The sequence below is a fragment of the Python bivittatus genome, unplaced genomic scaffold, assembly GCF_059951505.1.
Source record: "Python bivittatus isolate LINGU-HERP-01145 unplaced genomic scaffold, Pbiv_v1 ctg000070_np1212, whole genome shotgun sequence".
Taxonomy (NCBI): Eukaryota; Metazoa; Chordata; class Lepidosauria; order Squamata; family Pythonidae; genus Python; species Python bivittatus.
This window is the reverse complement of record NW_028277034.1, coordinates 14,050,133-14,063,800: the sequence shown is the minus strand read 5'-3', so window position 1 is coordinate 14,063,800 and position 13,668 is coordinate 14,050,133. Positions and strand designations below refer to the sequence as shown.

At 40.9% G+C, this 13,668-nt stretch overlaps 2 protein-coding genes across 14 annotated transcripts in view; one reads left to right on the top strand and one right to left on the bottom strand.

Moving 5' to 3' along the window:
- Nucleotides 1-4,785, bottom strand: part of NEK1 (NIMA related kinase 1) — a 53,202-nt gene extending 48,417 nt beyond the window's left edge. For 2 of the 12 annotated variants that reach the window (XM_088132375.1, XM_088132430.1), the window contains exon 1: nt 4,530-4,765. The gene's annotated coding sequence lies outside the window, so the exon portion shown is untranslated. Of the gene's footprint in view, nt 1-4,365; nt 4,493-4,529 lie in introns of those variants that run through there. The other 10 variants (XM_088132417.1, XM_088132413.1, XM_088132385.1 and 7 more) reach the window with 9 other exon arrangements.
- A 2,247-nt stretch (nt 4,786-7,032) lies between these two features.
- Nucleotides 7,033-13,668, top strand: part of CLCN3 (Cl-/H+ antiporter 3) — a 46,508-nt gene continuing 39,872 nt past the window's right edge. Inside the window, exon 1 of one of the 2 annotated variants that reach the window (XM_088132327.1) lies at nt 7,033-7,128. The gene's annotated coding sequence lies outside the window, so the exon portion shown is untranslated. The remainder of the gene's footprint in view (nt 7,129-13,668) is intronic. The other variant, XM_088132350.1, reaches the window with a different exon arrangement.

Here is a 13,668-nt window from a genome sequence, read left to right as displayed (position 1 = left end):
AAGCCAACTGGGTGACCTTGGGCCAGTCAATCTCTCTCAGCCCTAGGGAGAAGGCATCGGCAAACTACTTCTGAAGTCTTGCCAAGAAAATTGCAAGGACCTGTCTAGGCAATCGCCAGGAGTCAACACTGACTTGAAGGTACCAAAAACAATAAATAAATAAAAATCTTCTGGAAGGGTCAACATAGCTGTTTGAAGGTTTCCCAGACTGTTTGCATATCTGAATATATATGCACTGCTGCTTCACTGCAATGGTATTTTCTGTACATGCATACAGAGAGAGAGCATGTAACCATGCTGACCCTTCCAGAGAAAACACTGGCATAACTTGTTACGTTAGTTTAGATATGTGAAACTTGGGGTACTTGGGACAGCAAAGATTGCCCCGTTAGTCCTGGTCCAGTTTAACTTATAAAGCAGCTGAACCTTTTAGGTGACACTGCATAACAGCATTTCTAAGCATAAGGCACATCACCAAAGCAATAATTTAAATTTTCAATTTTCTGTATTTATATAGCTTAAGCTAACCAAAGGTAGTTAATGTGTTTAAACTAAATTTCATTAAGCTTGAATCTGAATCTCAGTTATGTAGATTAGCCTTATGCATATTTATCTAGAAACAGATCCTGCTAAATTAGTTATTTCCAAGATTCAAGACTTATTTGGGAATAACTTCCAAGTCAACTTTTGGGCTGTCATTGAACATTTTTAAGATTAGAGCCTTAAAATGGTTCTATATAAATTATGGGTAAAATAAGATAATTTACTGCCTTGAATTAAACTGTTAGGGATTAATCAGATTTAGGGAATGAAAATGCCTTGATATACTAGAATATTACCTATTGATTTTTCTGGATCTGCAGTTTTCAGTACTATCAGCCATGTTATCCTTTTGGAATGCCTGACTACACTGAAAGATCTACTTGTTTTGCAGTAACTCAACTCCTATTATTGATTGATGAGTAGCAGAAAGTATTAGAAAGAGTTTTGTTCTGCCTCAAAGGAATTAGTCTGTAGGATCCCAAAATTTTACTCTAGTTACCAATATGCATTTAATGTCTACCTGAAACTACTAATTAGGGTCATTAGGTAGAAAATTAGGAAGATTGGGTAAAGTTAAACTCCCACAGTATGGTGGAAGAGATGAACCTGGTAAGGTAGGAACTGCTCAAGCGAGAAAAAAATGATTATACAAACATAGAACAGATGTCTCCAACTCTCAAGTCTGGGAAAAAGAATGGCCAAAAGTCTGTTAACTTGGAAAAGTGTGAACAAAAGGCCCAGAATGTAAATATTCTGAATATTAGCAGACATATACAGTGGGGCAAAAAAGTATTTAGTCAGCCACCAATTGTGCAAGTTCTCCCACTTAAAAAGATGAGAGAGGCCTGTAATTTTCATCATAGGTATACCTCAACTATGAGAGACAAAATGGGGGAAAAAATCCAGAAAATCACATTGTCTGATTTTTAAAGAATTTATTTGCAAATCATGGTGGAAAATAAGTATTTGGTCAATATCAAAAGTTCATCTCAATACTTTGTTATATATCCTTTGTTGGCAATGACAGAGGTCAAACATGTTCTGTAAGTCTTCACAAGGTTTTCACACACTGTTGCTGGTATTTTGGCCCATTCCTCCATGCAGATCTCCTCTAGAGCAGTGATGTTTTGGGGCTGTCGCTGGGCAACACGGACTTTCAACTCCCTCCAAAGGTTTTCCATGGGGTTGAGATCTGGAGACTGGCTAGGCCACTCCAGGACCTTGAAATGCTTCTTACGAAGCCACTCCTTCGTTGCCCGGGCAGTGTGTTTGGGATCATTGTCATGCTGAAAGACCCAGCCACGTTTCATCTTCAATGCCCTTGCTGATGGAAGGAGGTGTTCACTCAAAATCTCACAATACATGGCCCCATTCATTCTTTCCTTTACACAGATCAGTCGTCCTGGTCCCTTTGCAGAAAAACAGCCCCAAAGCATGATGTTTCCACCCCCATGCTTCACAGTAGGTATGGTGTTCTTTGGATGCAACTCAGCATTCTCTCTCCTCCAAACACGACCAGTTGAGTTTAGACCAAAACGTTCTACTTTGGTTTCATCTGACCATATGACATTCTCCCAATCCTCTTCTGGATCATCCAAATGCTCTCTAGCAAACTTCAGACGGGCCCGGACATGTACTGGCTTAAGCAGGGGGACACGTCTGGCACTGCAGGATTTGAGTCCCTGGCGGTGTAGTGTGTTACTGATGCTAGCCTTTGTTACTTTGGTCCCAGCTCTCTGCAGGTCATTCACTAGGTCCCCCCGTGTGGTTCTGGGATTTTTGCTCACCGTTCTTGTGATCATTTTGACCCCACGGGGTGAGATCTTGCATGGAGCCCCAGATCAAGGGAGATTATCAGTGGTCTTGTATGTCTTCCATTTTCTAATTATTGCTCCCACAGTTGATTTCTTCACACCAAGCTGCTTGCCAATTGCAGATTCAGTCTTCCCAGCCTGGTGCAGGTCTACAATTTTGTTTCTGGTGTCCTTCGACAACTCTTTGGTCTTGGCCATAGTGGAGTTTGGAGTGTGACTGTTTGAGGTTGTGGACAGGTGTCTTTTATACTGATAACAAGGTCAAACAGGTGCCATTACTACAGGTAACGAGTGGAGGACAGAGGAGCCTCTTAAAGAAGTAGTTACAGGTCTGTGAGAGCCAGACATCTTGCTTGTTTGTAGGTGACCAAATATTATTTTCCACCATGATTTGCAAATAAATTCTTTAAAAATCAGACAATGTGATTTTCTGGATTTTTCCCCCCATTTTGTCTCTCATAGTTGAGGTATATCTCTGATGAAAATTACAGGCCTCTCTCATCTTTTCAAGTGGGAGAACTTGCACAATTGGTGGCTGACTAAATACTTTTTTGCCCCACTGTACATATGGCTTGATTTCTCTGTTCTGCAGATCTTCCGCATGTGTAACTTCTCACTTGTCTGGAATAAGGCAATGAAAAGCTGTGTCACATGAACATTTCAGAAATTATGAAATTTTTATTGTAAGCTCCTGAATATAGGGTTGAGTCTCTTGTAAAGTCTGACACCTGGTAACCAACAGATAAAGGCTAGCATAAAGAAGCCCCAATAAGCAAAGCTAACAGAACTAAACTTATCCAGTCTGATATAGTTATGCTTGTTCAAAATATGTTTAAGATAAAGGCTTGGTACCTTGATGCCTCTAGGACCATTTTCCCCAACCTGTATTGGCCCAACCTACTAGAGGAGTGAGGGAGAAATTCCTTATGATCTCACAGTTCTGGGAGATGAGGGAAGCTGAAGCTAAAAGGCACTGCTTCTCAGTGGCAGTGCTGGTGTTGAGAAACAGTCTCCCCATGGGGATTAGGCTAGTCCTCTCCTCAATGGCCTTCAGAATAATATTAAAAACTGAACTTTTCTGGAGTTTTCCAGTGATTCTTACCTAACTGTGGCAACTTCTATTTTTCATCTTTATGGTTATTGTGCATGTGGTTATTTTATTCATTTGTTTATTTTTAATCTTACTATGGATGTTTTAACCTTTTCATATCTTCATACTATCAAGAGCTATGAGATTGTGGCAGGGGCAGAAATGCAATCAATCAATTCTATAGTTTTGTAGTCTATCAGGAGACAGCATAACTTCTGTCTGCCCATACATTAGCAAATACTAGTTTATTTTGTTCCCTCACACTCAATACCCACAGTCCTGTACTGAGAGATAATTTTTGCCATTGTCCAACACAGCTTGATAATTTGTTATAGGAAATGTATATACAGACAGCTATCCTAAACACTCTTATTAAGAATTAGGCTTATTATTGCCAGGTTTGAATACTGTATATTAAAAAGGAACTAACTGAAAATAATAGCTTTAAGACACAGATTGAGAATTAGCTAAATTAGGACTTAAGTTTGGAAACACCAATACAACTTTCTTCCCAGGGAAACTAATATTTTCATAGTATGTATTCTATACAATGCAAATATGGTTTTTTGAGCTTTTACAATGCCTCTTGTACTTGAATTTAATAAACCATCATTATAAACCACCATTAAGATGTAGAAAATTATAAACTGAGCTTGTTTATAACATGCAAGTAGTTTCTCTTTGATTTCAGAGAAAGGAAACAAAACTATATTGCATTATACTGAACTGCAGTAAACACATTTTTAAAGACACATCAAGTGTTTAGCATCTATTCTTGAATTCACCGTTACAGCAATTGATAGCACACGGTGAGATTTTAACTTTTTCTTTTCAACTGACTTTCACCTTATGGCAGTTGCTGCATACTTACACAGAGCTTAATAAGAATACTCTAAATATTCATTTATAACGTCTTACAAAAAGTGCGCTCCCTGGCCCCCAACGCACTCAGCTGCTCGGCATCCTAGGATTCGCAATGAAAGGCCTTCACTCTTCAGAATGATCACTGCAGTCCTGGCTTTGACACACCCATTCCTGGAACACCGAAGAAAGAACTAAGACGCAAAACTGAGGGAACTTACAAGGCAACAGCCGTGAGCGGAGTACCCACCACGGAACAAATACCAAGCCTGCTGTAAGTAATCCGGAAAAACACATCCGAGTCCCGCTACTCGCTACAAGAACTCTCCCAGATCTTCGCGCAACCTCATTAGCGAACCCATCTCGTTTTTCTCCAGCTACTTCAACCGAGCCTCAACCTTCGGTCCAACCCCCTTCGCGTTGCTATAGGAAGGTGATCTAAAACTTTCTCTCTCATTGGATGAAATCGGGATCTATGAGTTCGGATGTATCAGATAGGGAGCGCCACAGTAGTTGCTTACAGCTTCACCCTAGTAACGGCGAGGGAAAGGTCACGTGGCCACGTGGAGGACATAGGAAGAGGAAGAGCCCAGCGCAAGGCGGGGGGCTTCTCTGAGGGCGCTCTAACGGATGATTCGTCTCTATTGCATGTTGTGTTTTACGTTGCACGCGTTTTAGCACTTTGTTGCCTCTACGTGTACTAATTCAAAACCTTAATTCTTTCTATTATACTGTTCCCTTTGCGTATAAATTAAATATTGATGAAACAGTTGCTTAAACAAGCTTATTTCTGAGCCGGTTTCTTATAAATTATGTGGCTCTCATTGCTTTTCCTAATGAGAAAATTCCTGATTCTACATGGAAGCGTCTTTTAACTCAGTGGAAATCAAGCCACAAAGAATCTTGTAATTTATTGAAGATAAGTATCCTGAATGGGCATATTTAAAATAAACAATTATAAATGAGGACAGTAGAGAACTCTAACCCTTTCAATATTAAAGAATTGCTAACCTCTTAACTCACAGTTCTAAGGTGGGACTAGAACTCAGTCTCCTTGTTTCTAGCCTTAACCACCACACCAGACTGGCTCTTCAATCAAATTAATTAGTTACATACATATACATTCATACAAGATTCTGTTACCAAATCCAGACAACAACCAAAAAAACCCCCACAGGAAACTGATTTATGATTCTTTTGCCTAGAATGAGAGCAAAATGTAGTTTACCTGGACATTTTGAGCCTTATCAAAGCCATCTATAGTTGCATACATAATTATTTTGGTTGGCTGGGAAGTTGCTGCTCAGAGCGTTTTCCAAAATATGCAGTTTTGCCTGGAATGAACAGTGACCAGGGTTTCCATAGGATATTTGCATCTTTTCTAATACTGCAGTCCTGTTATGCCTGACTGCTGAGTTACGCTGGTTTGGCAGGTTAGAAAGTAGGAATTCTAGATTATTTTCAGAAACAGAAATTACATCATTCCCATGATAATTTCGAATCTTTGCTCATGATTGTTGAATTTGATTGTTGAATGATTAGTTGGCTGCACAATTTTGCCTTGTTTGTGATGATTTTGGAGTATTAAGAGATCTTTAATACTGAAAGTGTTACAGTTATTAAATATTGATTTAAATTATCTCCAATTAACGTATCTACCATCAACTTTATTCCCATTTCACCCATTTCAGCTATTTCTGCTCCAGCTTTTACATCCTCTCACCAATCTTTGAGATGCTGTAAGAAGTGAGTAAGGCACCAGGCTAGAAACCTGGAGACTGTGGGTTCTAGTCCAGCCTTAGCACAAATCCATCTGGGTGACCTTGGGCCAGTTCCTCTCTCTCAGCCCTTGAAAGAAGGCAATGGCAAATCACTTCCAAAATCTTGCCAAGAAAACTGCAGGGACTAGCCTAGGCAGTTGCCAGGAACCAACACTGACTGGAAGGCACACAAAAGCAAAATTGAGTTAAAAGGTACTGGTTTGCAGTAATATTTAGGAAACTAATAGGCATACATTTTGGGGGGCTACAAACTGTATTTGTTAAACCAGATTAGTGTGTGTGTGTGTGTTTAAATACAAGCTATGTATTTTAAATGTTCATATGATATCATGTTGTAAAATTCAGCCTGATCAAATTATTGGGAATGGTGCTACTACCGTTTATCTTCCTTCTTTTTTACTGAATCCAAACTGCCTCCGACAAGGAGAATATATATTGATGTTAATTCAGCTGTCTGCCCTGCCTGCTTCCAGAAACTCAAGGCGCTGCTTTGGGGTACTCTGTTCTATTCGGTCGTGTGTTATTTATCAGAACTTGTAAAATGTAATTGAAACCAATGGGAATAAAATCCTCCAGTAGGTATCTTCCCAAAATTGGTGTCCTCCAGTTGTAGTTCGGACTATTAGCTCCCAGCCGGCAGGTTCATCTGGCGGGCATTAGATTGGGGAAAACCTTATTGTTGCTACAATATTCCTGGGTCAGCAACTTTGCATTGGGTTTTTGACAAACCTGTGAAGGGGGATGCGCAAAGTCGCAAACCAATTGGAACGAGCCTTCTAGTGCCAGGTCCATAATATATAGTCCTTCGTTGCGCTTGCGCGGCATAGAAAGCTTACCTCTCCGGTAAAAAGCGAGCTTTTTGTTATGTGAACGCCGTCGGAAATTGATTGGCTAGTTGAATTTGATCTCGAAGAGTTCGTCCTACCTCTACAAAGTCCCGCCCCCTTTCTCCCAGACTCCTGATTTTTCTTCCCAGCCCAGCAGCAGGAGGATGTGTGAGTCCCTCTCCGGGGATCACCAGGCGGCGCCAAGCGGCCAGGTAGGGTGGCTTTTAGCCGGGGCGCTAGAGCAGGGAAAGAGACAGGAATAATATTTTTCAGTGATACAATCGCAGGACTGGAGCGTTAGAGACATTCAAGCTGGTGTGTGTGAGTGAGAGAGATGTGACTTGGCTAGAGATATTGCCGGCATCGTTCACAACACAGACACACTCCTTTCTCCCCCTCCCGCCGCCATTTAACTGCAAGAGAGGTGATGGAGGCAAGCCTGCCATTCTGTGTGATGCGCCTAAAACGTGGGAATGAAAAGGGTGAAGGATTATCTCAAAGGCTGCTGGATGTTCTACTGTACCCTTGACTTTATGGTAGCAGGAGGTTAACGAGGAAAGTTTCTCTCTGCGAAAAGCTTACGCCACCATTCCCCAACCTGGTGCTTTCTGGATGTGCTAAGACAACAACTCCTAAGTTACTGAGAATTCTGGGAGCTACAGTCGTAGCACATTGGAAGTCATAGGTTGGCTTGTGACTCAACTTTTTTTTTTAATAAAGGCAATATTTAATAGGGATTTTAGAGCTGTTGACATGGATGGTGATTTACTTTTTGTTGCTGTTACCTTCTGTCCCACTCGTTCTGGAACAAGAAAGGAACTTTATATGATGTCTTCTTGGTCAAAATATCTATATGGGAAAAACAGTAGGCAATCTTTTTGGGATTCAGTAATTTCTTTCTTTTTCCATGGGTGTTCTTTTGGAATCTGTCCTGTGAGACATATCCTCCTTAAATTGCTGTTTGTATCTTGTGAACTGAGTAAAAGCTGTGAAAGATTAAGTTTACGTGAATTAAGGAAGACATGTGGAGTCCTTGGGATTCTCTGAGCTTGGTTGTTTTCTTCCAGACATTTCGTTACCCAGCTAGGTAACATCTTCAGTGCTGAAAATGTTACCTAGCCAGGTAATGAAATGTCTGCAAGAAAACAACCAAGGTCAGAGAACACCAAGGACTCCACAATTCATCCCTGAGCTACTGTACATATAGTCTCTTCTCTTCTATTCTACAATATTTCTTATAAAATGTACTTGGAACAATGGCATCCCCCTCTCCCGAAGCCAGTAGGAGGAGGTTGTCATGATTAATGCTGCCTGCTTTAACTGAAATCATTGCCTTGGTGTGAATTTGAGAGACATGCTAAGCCTAGCCACAAAATGTTTCAGTATATTGTGTATGTGAAACTACTTCTGTAGTGCCATCTTTCTCTGGAAAAGTCTTAGTCAAATTGACTGTGCGCTTGATCTTTTTGTTGTTCCTAATTTTGGACCTAATTTTAAGTAGCATAATCATCTTTGTCCACATACTTCTCTTCCAGCCAATATTTTTGTCCTTTAGTTTACTTTAGATTGCAGGGTGTAGGACAGACCTGTGCAGCTCAGCAAGGCACTATGACTATTGTTGGAGGATAAACAAAACAATACAGAGCTCTCCTTTTATTATGTCTTTTAACATCTTGATAGTGAGCCACCCAGATTTGCTTAAGATGGGCAGCCATATAAATTTTTAAAATAAATAAATAAACCCTTGAAAATTTGCCCCAATTTCATTATGAAACTTTTTGTTGTTGTTAAAAATCTGTAATTTTCTTTCTTTCTATTGTGCATGTGGAATTGCATAGTTTTTAAGTTTTATAGTTTTCATCCAGTTTCAGCTGGGGTAAAAATTATTAAAAATTATCTCCCTATTGTTGTTGTAAACTTTATTGTCATTGTACCTTGTACAATGAAATTAAATGCCATCCCCAGTGCATCTTATATATATAAAAACCATAAAATAAAAACATGGGAGGTAGTCAAAAGGCTAAATACCACAGATAACCCAACTCTGCTTTATTGTTGATACATTCTTACATAACATGTACTGCTGTTAGGAATGCCAAAGATATGAGTTTTCAGTAAGATTTTAATATAGTTTTTTGAAGTCATATGACACTCATGAGTTGTGATTATCTATACATGGTGTAGCTGATTGTCATTCCAGAAGAATGAATTAAATAAATGCATTGTAAAATACAGGGACTGAATATGGAATGTTACACTGATTGGTTTGGCAACGATTTTGTTACTTTTCAGTTTTCTAGATTTCTTTGAATAACCTAATTCAGGGTTATTGTTTTTTCAAACTGTTTCCTAGTTTTCAAAAGAACTTCATGAGGTTCTGTGGGAGTCTAAGGGCAAAAAAAAAAAAAAAATCACTTGAATGCACCCAATTTTCTATCACTAGAGGTTTTCCTATAGATCGGGGGTTCTGAGAATTATTATTTTTTTTTTTTTACTACTGTAACAGGTACTGTATTTTGAAATGGTTTGAAAACCCCTGTATTTAATTGAAAGAATTAAATTAAGACATTGACTTCCTAAGTATTGTTGTTGTTTAGTCGTTAAGTCGTGTCCGACTCTTCGTGACCCCATGAACCATATTGCGCCAGGCCTTCCTGTCCTTCACTGCCTCCCTGAGTTTGCTCAGTTTCATGCTCATTGCTTCAGTGATGCTATCTAACCATCTCATCCTCTGCCGTCCTCTTCTCCTTTTGCCTTCAATCTTTCCCAGCATCAGGGTCTTCTCCAAAGAGATCTCTCTTCGCATTAGGTGACCAAAATATCTGAGCTTGAGCTTCATTATCGATCCTTCCAATGAGCAATCAGGGTTGATTTCCTTTAAGATTGACTGGTTTGACCTCCTAGCAGTCCAGGGGACTCTCAAGAGTCTTCTCCAGCACCACAGTTCAAAGGCATCAATTCTTCGGCGCTCGGCCTTTTTAATGGTCCAGCTCTCACAGCCATACATTACTACTGGAAAAACCATAGCTTTGACTATGTGGATCTTTGTCGGCAAGTTGACGTCTCTGCTTTTTAATATGCTATCTAGGCTTGCCATAGCTTTCCTCCCAAGGAGCAAGCGTCTTTTAATTTCATGGCTGCAGTCTCCGTCTGCGATGATCTTGGAGCCCAAATAAATGAAGTCTGTTACTGCTTCCATTTCTACCCCTTCTATTTGCCAGGAATTGATGGGTCCAGATGCCATGATCTTAGTTTTTTTAATGTTGAGTTTCAAGCCAGCTTTTGCACTCTCCTCTTTCACCCTCATCAAGAGGCTCTTTAGTTCTTCTTCACTTTCTGCCATTAGGGTGGTATCGTCCGCATATCTGAGGTTGTTGATGATTCTCCCTGCAATCTTAATTCCGGCTTGTGATTCTTCCAGCCTGGCATTTCTCATGATGTACTCTGCATATAGGTTAAATAAGCAGGGTGACAGTATACAGCCTTGTCGTACACCTTTCCCTATTTTGAACCAATCGGTTGTTCCATGACCGGTTCTAACTGTTGCTTCTTGGCCCGCATACAGATTTCTCAGGAGACAGGTAAGGTGGTCTGGTACTCCCATCTCTTTAAGAATTTGCCACAGTTTGTTGTGATCCACACAATCAAAGGCTTTTGCATAGTCAATGAAGCAGAAGTAGATATTTTTCTGGAACTCTCGTGCTTTCTCCATGATCCAGCGAATGTTGGCGATTTGATCTCTAGTTCCTCTGCCTCTTTGAAACCCAGCTTGTACATCCGGTAGTTCTTGGTTCATGTATTGCTGAAGCCTAGCTTGTAGGATTTTGAGCATAACCTTGCTAGCATGTGAAATGAGTGCAATTGTGCGATAGTTTGAGCATTCTTTGGCGTTGCCCTTCTTTGGAATTGGAACGTAAACTGGCCTTTTCCAATCCCGTGGCCACTGTTGCGTTTTCCAAACTTGCTGGCATATTGAGTGCAGCACTCTAACACCATCATCTTTTAGTATTTTAAATAACTCAGCTGGAATACTGTCATCTCCACTAGCTTTGTTGTTAGCAATGCTTCCTAAGGCCCACTTGACTTCACTCTCTAGGATGTCTGGCTCAAGGTCAGTGATCACACCAGCGTGGACATCAGGGACATTAAGATCTTTCTTGTATAGTTCTTCTGTGTATTCTTGCCACCTCTTCTTAATCTCTTCTGCTTCTGTTAGGTCCCTGCCTTTTTTGTCCTTTATCATGCCCATCTTTGCACTAAACGTTCCTTTCATATCTCCAGTTTTCTTGTAGAGATCTCTAGTCTTCCCCATTCTATTGTTTTCCTCAATTTCTTTGCATTGTTCATTTAAGAAGGCCTTCTTATCTCTCCTTGCTATTCTCTGGAAATCTGCATTCAGTTGCTTATATCTTTCCCTTTCACCCTTGCTTTTCGCATTCCTTCTTTCCACAGCTATTTGTAAAGCCTCATCAGACAGCCATTTTGCTTTCTTGCATTTCTTTTTCTTTGGGATGGTTTTAGTTGCTGCCTCCTGTACAATGTTACGGACCTCCATCCATAGTTCTTCAGGCACTCTGTCTACCAAATCTAATCCTCTAAATCTATTCATCACCTTCACTGTGTACTCACAAGGAATATGATCTAAGTCATACCTGAGTGGTCTAGTGGTTTTCCCTATATTCTTCAATTTAAGCCTAAATTTTGCAGTAAGAAGCTCATGATCTGAACCACAGTCAGCTCCTGGTCTTGTTTTTGCTGTCTGTATAGAGCTTCTCCATCTTTGGCTGCAAAGTATATAATCAATCTGGTTTCGGTATTGACCATCTGGTGATGTCCATGTGTAGAGTCGTCTCTTGTGTTGTTGGAAAAGAATGTTTGCTATGACTAGCTTGTTCTCTTGACAGAACTCTATTAGCCTTTGCCCTGCTTCATTTTGTACTCCAAGGCCAAACTTGCCTGTTATTCCGATTACTCCTTGACTTCCTACTTTAGCATTCCAATCCCCTATGATGAAAAGGACATCTTTTTGGTGCTAGTTCTAGAAGGTGTTGTAGGTCTTCATAGAAGCGGTCAACTTCAGCTTCTTCAGCATCAGTAGTTGGGGCATAGACTTGGATGACTGTGATATTGAATGGTTTGCCTTGGATACGCACTGAGATCATTCTGTCGTTTTTGAGGTTGTACCCCATTACTGCCTTTCCCACTCTCTTATTGACTATGAGTGCAACTCCATTTCTTCTAAGGGTTTCTTGCCCACAGTAGTAGATATAATGGTCACCCGAATTAAATTCACCCATTCCCGTCCATTTCAGTTCGCTGATTCCCAAGATGTCGATGTTCAATCTTGTCATCTCATGTTTGACCACATCCAGCTTGCCTTGGTTCATAGATCTTACATTCCAGGTACCTATACAATATTGTTCTTTACAGCATCGGACCTTCTTTTCGCTTCCAGATACATCCACAGCTGAACGTCCTTTCGGCTTTGGCCCAGCCGCTTCACTCTTTCTGGAGCTACTTGGAATTGCCCTCCGCTCTTCCCCAGTAGCATATTGGACACCTTCCGACCTGAGGGGCTCATCTTCTGGCGTCATATCTTTTAGCCTTTTAACATTGTCCATGGGGTTTTCTTGGCAAGGATACTGGAGTGGGTTGCCATTTCCTTCTCCAGTGGACCACATTTTGTCAGAACTCTGTCATGACCTGTCCGTCTTGGGTGGCCCTGCATGGTATAGCTCATGGCTTCACTGAGTTACGCAAGCCCCTTCGCCACGACAAGGCAGTGATCCATGAAGGGGTCCTAAGTATTACTTAAAGTAAATTTGGATCTCAGTAAAACTTAATTCTGTGTCAGCAAATTTCTGGGTTGGGTTTTTTGTTTTTTGGTTTTGGTGAGGGGTGCCATTTGAAGTTATATGAAGTTAAGTATCAACAGTACATTGATGATACTCAGGTATACATCTCTGTCTGAGCCACCCAAGTGATACTGTCTGTGTGCTTTCCCAGTGCCTGGAGGCTGTGTAGGTCTGGGTGAGAAGGAACCAGCTTCAGCTCAACCTTGACAAGACTGAGTGACTGTGAGTTTTACAACCCCTCACATCAAGTGATTTTCTATAATTGACTCTGAATGGGGTAACAGTCAAACAGGTGGCAGCCATAGTCAGGAGAGCCTTTGCACAATTACATCTTATGCACCAGTTGCACCCATTCCTAGATCAGGAGGTACTGCTCATGGTCACTCATGCCTCGGTCACCTTCCAATTGGATTATTGCAGTGGGCTGTATGCGGAGCTGCCCTTGAAGACCATTCTGAAGCTTCTACTGGTCCAAAACGCAGCAGCATGTCCAGTATAGGACCTCTATAGTACGCCCACATAACACTGCTGCCCTGTGAGCTGTACTGGCTCCCAGGAGGCTTCCAGGTGAAATTCAAGGTGCTGGTTGTCACCTTTAAAGCCCTATATGGTATGGGACCAGGTTACTAGTGGCATCACCTCTCCCTGATAGTTTCTGCCTATGATATTAGATTGGGTAGAGTGGTCATGCTCTAGGTCCCAGTGGTGAAGCAGTGAAGCTTGGTGGGTCCTAGGAAGTGTGGCTTCTCTGTCATGACTCTTGCTTGTAGAACAGTTCCCCCCATCACCAGATCTAGAGGTCTGGCATGGGTGAATGTGTTTCTGATATGTTTCATTGAGATTTTTTAGGGGCCTCAGACTGATTTTTGTTTAATCAATTATAAATTTGCTTTTTTT